The sequence below is a fragment of the Sminthopsis crassicaudata genome, chromosome 1 (genome assembly GCF_048593235.1).
Source record: "Sminthopsis crassicaudata isolate SCR6 chromosome 1, ASM4859323v1, whole genome shotgun sequence".
Classification (NCBI taxonomy): domain Eukaryota; kingdom Metazoa; phylum Chordata; class Mammalia; order Dasyuromorphia; family Dasyuridae; genus Sminthopsis; species Sminthopsis crassicaudata.
In genome coordinates this window covers 541,960,783-541,967,987 of record NC_133617.1, presented here as the reverse complement: position 1 = coordinate 541,967,987, position 7,205 = coordinate 541,960,783, and positions in this window count along the sequence as shown.

The following is a 7,205-nucleotide window of genomic DNA, read 5'->3' as shown; positions in this document are numbered from 1 at the left end:
GTTCTTGGACTTTTTACTTTCTAGTAAAGAACTTTCTGAATGTCTAAGATCATGGAGATAGCTGAAATTATTTTATTTCTATTTTGAAGAGGTGGAATAGTTCGTGAGAATTAGAGAATATATCTAGTCCTTCACTCATCTTCCTGACTTCAAATCTGGCCTCAAACACTTACTAGTTGTGTCATCTTGGGCAAATAATTTAATGCTGTTTGCCGCCTCAGTTTCCTCATCTGTAAAATGAACTGGAAAAGGAAATGGCCTCCAAATGCCACTCCAGTATCTTTGCCAAGAAAACCTCAAATGGGATCACAAAGAGTTGAATACACCTAAAAAAATGGCTGAACACTGGGTAGAGATGAGGAAAGTGAACATTCCAAGCATGAGTCATCACAGATCTATGATGCTATAATCCCTTTGGTGCTGCAAAATGAAACTACAGAGTAATGTACATCACCCTGGTGCTAACAGGGGCATAACTGGCATTTGAAGGAATTTACTCATCCCAAACTCAAATATGAGGTGAGAAATATAGTGTAATGGGTAGAGATAAATAACATTTATATAAAGTTTTAATGTTACAAAGTAATTTACAAATATTACCTCACTTGAGTCTTACAACCACTCTGGAATTTATAATACAAATATTAAAAAGTGTTATTATTCCCATTTTACATATGATGAGACTTAGAGATGTTTATTGCCCATGGTCATACAACTAATAAGTATCTCAGGTCACATCTGAACTTGGGTTTCTAAATTCAGTACTTTACTCACTGTATCACTTAGCTGCCGAGATTATTTAGTCTAAAAAAAGAAGACCTAAATTTAAGCCTGCCTCACACACATTCTATGCTTGGGCAATCACTTACACTCTCTTTGGGCCAACTTTCTAAGATCACAAACTGAATGATAGTTGCTAATATTCATTAAAATAAATTTCTTCATTAGGGCTTCTCTACAACATTAGGGCTTTCAAACTTTTTGGTCTCTGAACCCCTATAACACTATTTTTTTTGCTGAGGCAGTTGGGGTTAAGTGACTTGCCCAGAATCATAAAGCTAGGATCCCCTCTAACACTCTTAAAAATTATTGAGAATTCTCAGAAAGTTTTTATGTGGGTTATATTTATTAATAATTACCATATTAGAAATGAAAACGGGGCAGCTAGATGGTGCAGTGGATAGAGCACCAGCCCTAAAGTCAGGAGGACCTGAGTTCAAATTTGACCTCAGATACTTAACACTTCCTAGCTATGTGACCCTGACAACTCCAATAGTCTCAGAAAAAATAAAGACAAAAAAGAAAACATCTCAGTATTATTATGAAAATAGTTTTGACCTTATGATCTCCCTGAAAGGGTTTCATTTCTAGGACCACACTTTGAGAACTACCCCTGTATACCAGGCAATTGACAGTACTTAGATGTGTCCTATTTAGAAGACCTTTTACTCTGGAGGCTACTATTAGGGTAATTCTATACTAAGCTTTGTTGCATCTCTATTGAACTGCTTTCATCTGCTGTTGATGGACTGTTTCTTCTCCAAAGGGACTGGTGTAGAGTGGTGGTTCAAATCCAGCCTTAGGCCAGTCACAAATCCTGTTTGACTCAGTTCTCTCATCTATAAAATGAAAAGTTGGAAAAGGACTGAATTTGAAATGTATACAGAACATCTTGGTGGAAATGTTTGGAAGACAACTAGTGATTTATGACTAGAATTTAGAAAAAGAGATTGGGTTTTATACTACTGGCTTATAGGCCAAGCTTTTAAAAAGGAATCCCTCAGGTAAATATTGTTTAGTTATGTGTCTTTTCAAGAGGCTATTTTGGGTTTTTCATGGCAAAAACTTGGATTGGAACTCATATCTTCCTGACTCCTGGCTTGGAGGTCTATTCACTTTCCTTGGGTCTTGTGGAGTGCCTCTTGTCAACAAATTGCTCTTCATACTAGTTCTCTTATATTCCTTTAGTTTTCTTGCAGTCACTGAAATTTGACTTCCTCAGTGTCTCAAGTAAGGGGAAGAATTTCTCTTCTTTCCCCTTCTCACTATATCTTCCAAAACTGGAGTAAGAGAATCTCCACATCCAGGTGGACACAAGAATCACGTAAGGAAAGGCAGCTTCAAGAAATGTGGCTCCTGATGCAGAAAGAATTGTCTACAAAGTAACTCTTGGAGCCCAACAAAAGAACTATCCCTATGAGTCTACAATGGTGGAAAATACTTGAAGCATAGAGAAAAACTTAAAAATGTGTGATTTAAAGACAAAACAATTTTGCCATAGGATATTTATATTATCAAATTAAATTTGGCAAAGGATTTTTCTTCCATTTTCTCATTTAAAACTTGCACTAACTCTGTAAGATAGAACTTTTGTAAGATAGTACTGTTATTATCTCCCTTAAAGCAATGAAGAAATTGAGGCTAAAAGGGGTTTAGGCTGCCCAAAATCTCATACCTCATAAAAATCAGAGGGCAGTGATGAGTTGCTACAGAATGGGTTGGTTTATCTTATATTATATAACACACTCTTTGATTTGTAGAACAGCATTGAAAACCACCTCAAAGAAGAAGGTCAAGGTTGTGTGGTATTCCTTCAGATAAAATTTAAACTTTTTATATGAAATTGGTTTATTGTATACCAAAAACTATCAGGAAACATAATTTCTTGAAACATGTGATTTACATATTGTAGTATGGAAGACATTTATAAGAAGTTCACAGAAAAACAATTGTAAGGGAAGATCTGATTGAGAATAGTGAGGCAAAAGAAGTCAACTCTTTTCCCAGCCCATTGAATTGGGAGAACATGAGAGATGGTATAATTAGTACTGAAAAGGGTGGTGAAGAACACAGAATCTTTTGTGGAAGCTAAATTTCCATGACTGCAAGAAAACTAAAGGAATACAAGAAGAAATCTAATATGAAAAACAGTTTGTTGACAATAGGCACTCAATAGACCCAATGGAAAGCAGAGCAGAGTAGAAAAACATTAGAGGGATAGGATTAATATAAATAGAAATGAGGCTAAAGGGAGTGGTAGCAAGAGTAAGCAAGTTCTTCCTAGAGAGCCTATAACTAAATAACAAAGAATATAGGTGGACCAGATTTTACACTATAGTATTTCCATTCTTTATGTTTAAACAGAAACTTCTCTTTGCTTAGAGTGGTTTTGATATGCTACTTGTGATGCAGATTAGGGCCATTTAATTTTTCTGTACCTCTTTCTATTATGAGTCATTTTAGATAATAATTAAATTTTAAACTCTTTGATATTTTGCTTTGGAAATTTTACAAATGAACTATTGGCACAGTAACATCCATTTGAATACTTTTTTATAATTTAATACCATTTTGTACAATACTATGGAATAAATGATGTTGAAGACAGGGAAATTAAGAGTAAACAAACTTTCTGATATTAAACAGTAAAATGAAGGCTGAAAGACTAGAAATCAAGCACTTTACTTTAGTTATGTGACACTTCCCATTATTTCATTTGTTATTTTACATATTCTCTGAAATGATATTGTAAGTGGTGGTCTAAGACCTATGTTGTACTTCTTTGTGTCTCTTTAAAATGCTTTGTGTACAAATTTTAAGTATTTAATAAAATTTTAGGCAAACTTAAGTTTAACTACATAGTTCTGATAGCTACCATTTTATTGACCTAAAATTTGGTATGAGATTCTATGGCTTTTCATCAACCAATCTCAAGAGTGTGATTTAAATTTTAAAGTATGGAAGTATTATATACAAAAGGTAAATTAAAAACTATGAATTGTTTAATAGAGATAATGCAGACAAAATATCAATAAAACTTCTTAGACAAGAAAGTTACGCATGCTCAGGAAATCTTTAAAACTTTACTTTAAGGTATTCTGGTGTTAAGGAAGCCTTGGGTTTGAATTTTACCTCAGATATTTAAGAGTTTTGTTAACCTTGTTTCTTCATCATTAAGGTAAAAGAGTAGGACTCAGTGTGCTAAACCTACAATCTTCTTATCCAAAATATTAATTTATAATAGTCATTTGGAAATCATTTTTGGCTTACATACCCAGTAAATTTAGTTTTATAAAACATAACTTCTGGAATGCACAAATGATATTTTAGAAGTTTAGATCCAGTACTGTAAAGAGACATCTATTCCAACCCTCTAATTTTATGGATTAGGAAACCAAGTCTAGGGGAAGTTAAGTAACTTGACCAAGGAGGGTTACATAAATATCAAGTGACATTAATGGAGTTTAGATAATTCAATATTTAAAAGAAGCTTACAGTGACACTTTTTATGATGGAATTAAATACTTAAATGGATTTGTGGTCTCTTCTAAGTGGGTATTGATGTTAATGATGCAAACTACAATTCAATCATGCCTGCCAATTCATATCCTTCCATAAACTTGATCCAAAAGGTCTTTTTTCATTTTTCTAGAATTTCTGAGGATACCAGTGGAGCACATGGACTATTGTAGGCCAACACAGCTTATTATATGTAGAGGGATGAAACTCTGAAAAGGTGTGGTTAAATCAGACAGCAGAACATTTAAGGCTAATTACCTATTCAATGGGAGATAATGGTTCTATATACATATATTTAGATGAGATGGTGATGTGATGGCTCTCTCACCATTGATGCTTGCTGAATATTTGGTAGTGAGGTAATCGTAAGCCAGGATTGGAGGGCTGGGGGAGACAAGTGAGGGTCACTTGGCTGCAGGACGAGGAAGAGAGAGGCTGGAGACTCTGGACTCCAGAATACATCTTTGGCAAGCTGGGTGGCAATTTGCCTGCCTTTTTCACTTCTCCTCCTAAAGACCAAGAACTTTGATTTATCCTGACTCTGGCTGATCCTCAGGCCCACCAGGGAGCTAGTTTGGACGTTAAATTTGGTGCCTCAATGTGGACTAAGAACCGCAATTTCAATGAAGAAGTCCCTGTGACCAGGAAATAGAGTGAGTATTAAAATAGACAAACAGGGAACTTTGTTAAGGGCTAAACTAGTAACTTTTGTTTTCTAGCTGAAATGGGGCAGATATTAGGAAAAGATTCTCCCCCACCCCCAAACACAACCATCCTGAGGGAGGTCTTTAAAAAGGATTCTTAGATTAATAAAGAGGCAAAGTTTGCCTGTAATTTGGGAGCAGATTGGTGGACTCTTGGAAACATTAGAATCTATGTCCCCTTGGTTCTCCAAGGAAGAAGAAATAGAAGCAGATAATTGGAAACTAACAGATCATCAACTATGTGAATATTACAATGATGATGGTCCTGATTTAATTTCTAAGGAAACATTCTATTATATACAATATAATATGGCCTTAAAGAATCCTGCAAGTTCTAGAAAAAAAGAAAAGTTCTAAAGAGAACAGCCAGACAAGGAAGTGTGAGGAGAAAGAGGAAGAAAAGGGGGAGGATAATGAAAATATTGATGAAAGGCATGTGGAGTTAAGGGAACTTAAAGGGCGTGGTTATTCTCACTCTCACAGTCCAGCTTCAACTCTGCCTACACCCAAGCAGGCTCTTGACTCTCCCCCATCAAGGCACTACTTAAAGCCAAAGAGGAAGGGCAGAATACATCTGATTTGAGAATAGAAATTTATTGAACAGTTTGACTCTTCAGGTTAAGAAATGAGAATTTTAATCTAGAAATTATCAAAGATCTGAAAAAGGCTTACACTCTTTATGGGTCTACATCATCTTATGTTAAGATGTTATTACAGAATTTTGCTTATGAAATTTTAACCCCTAGTGACTGGAAATCTATAAAGACATGGTTAAAACCTGGACAAAACTTGTTGTGGCTTTCTGAATATAGTGAGCTCTGTAGGATACAAGCCCAACAAAATAGTCATAGTGGATTTAATACTCCAATCACCTGTGACCAACTAATAGGTGTAGGTTCTTGTGCAGACATTTCAGTACAGATTAATTACCCCGTAGCTGCATATGAGCAAATTGCTGCTGATGCTGCTATGAAAGCATGGGGCACTCTCCCAGGAAGGCAAGATAGAGGGGAAGGCTTCATGAAAACAGAACAAGGTCCAAATGAACCTTTTGCTGATTTTGTGGGATGTCTGCAGACAGCTGTCATATGAATTATTTTTTTTTTTTTAATTTTTTATTTTATTTTATAATTATAACATTTTTTGACAGTACATATGCATGGGTAATTTTTTACAACATTATCCCTTGCACTTACTTCTATTCAGATTTTTTCCCTTCCTCCCCCAACCCCCTCCCCCAGATGGCAAGCAGTCTTATATATGTTAAATATATTACAGTATATTCTAGATACAATATATGTGTGTAGAACCGAATTTTTTGTTGCACAGGAAGATGTGGATTCAGAAGGTAAAAATAACAGTTTACATTCATTTCCCAGTGTTCCTTTTCTGGATGTAGCTGGTTCTGTCCATCATTAATCAATTGGAATTGGATTAGCTCTTCTCTATGTTGAAGAAATCCACTTCCATCAGCATACATCCTCATACAGTATCATTGTTGAAGTGTATAAAGATCTTCTGGTTCTGCTCGTTTCACTCAGCATCAGTTGATGTAAGTCTCTCCAAGCCTCTCTGTATTTCTCCTGTTGGTCATTTCTTATAGAACAATAATAGTCCATAACATTCATATACCATAGTTTACCCAACCATTCTCCAATTGATGGACATCCATTCATTTTCCAGCTTCTAGCCACTATGAAAAGGGCTGCCACAAACATTTTGGCACATACAGGACCCTTTCCCTTCTCTAGTAGTTCCTTGGGGTATAAGCCCAGTAGTAGTATGGCTGGGTCAAAGGGTATGCACATTTTGATAACTTTTTGGGCATAATTCCAGATTGCTCTCCAGAATGGTTGGATTCTTTCACAACTCCACCAACAATGCATCAGTGTCCCAGTTTTCCCACAGCCCCTCCAACATTCATCGTTATTTGTTCCTGTCATCTTAGCCAATCTGACAGGTGTGTAATGATACCTCAGAGTTGTCTTAATTTGCATTTCTCTGATCAATAGTGATTTGGAACACTCTTTCATATGAGTGGAAATAGTTTTAATTTCATCATCTGAAAATTGTCTGTTCATATCCTTTGACCATTTATCAATTGGAGAATGGCTTGATTTCTTATAAATTAAAGTCAATTCTCTGTATATTTTGGAGATGAGGCCTTTATCAGAACCTTTAACTGTAAAAATTTTTTCCCAA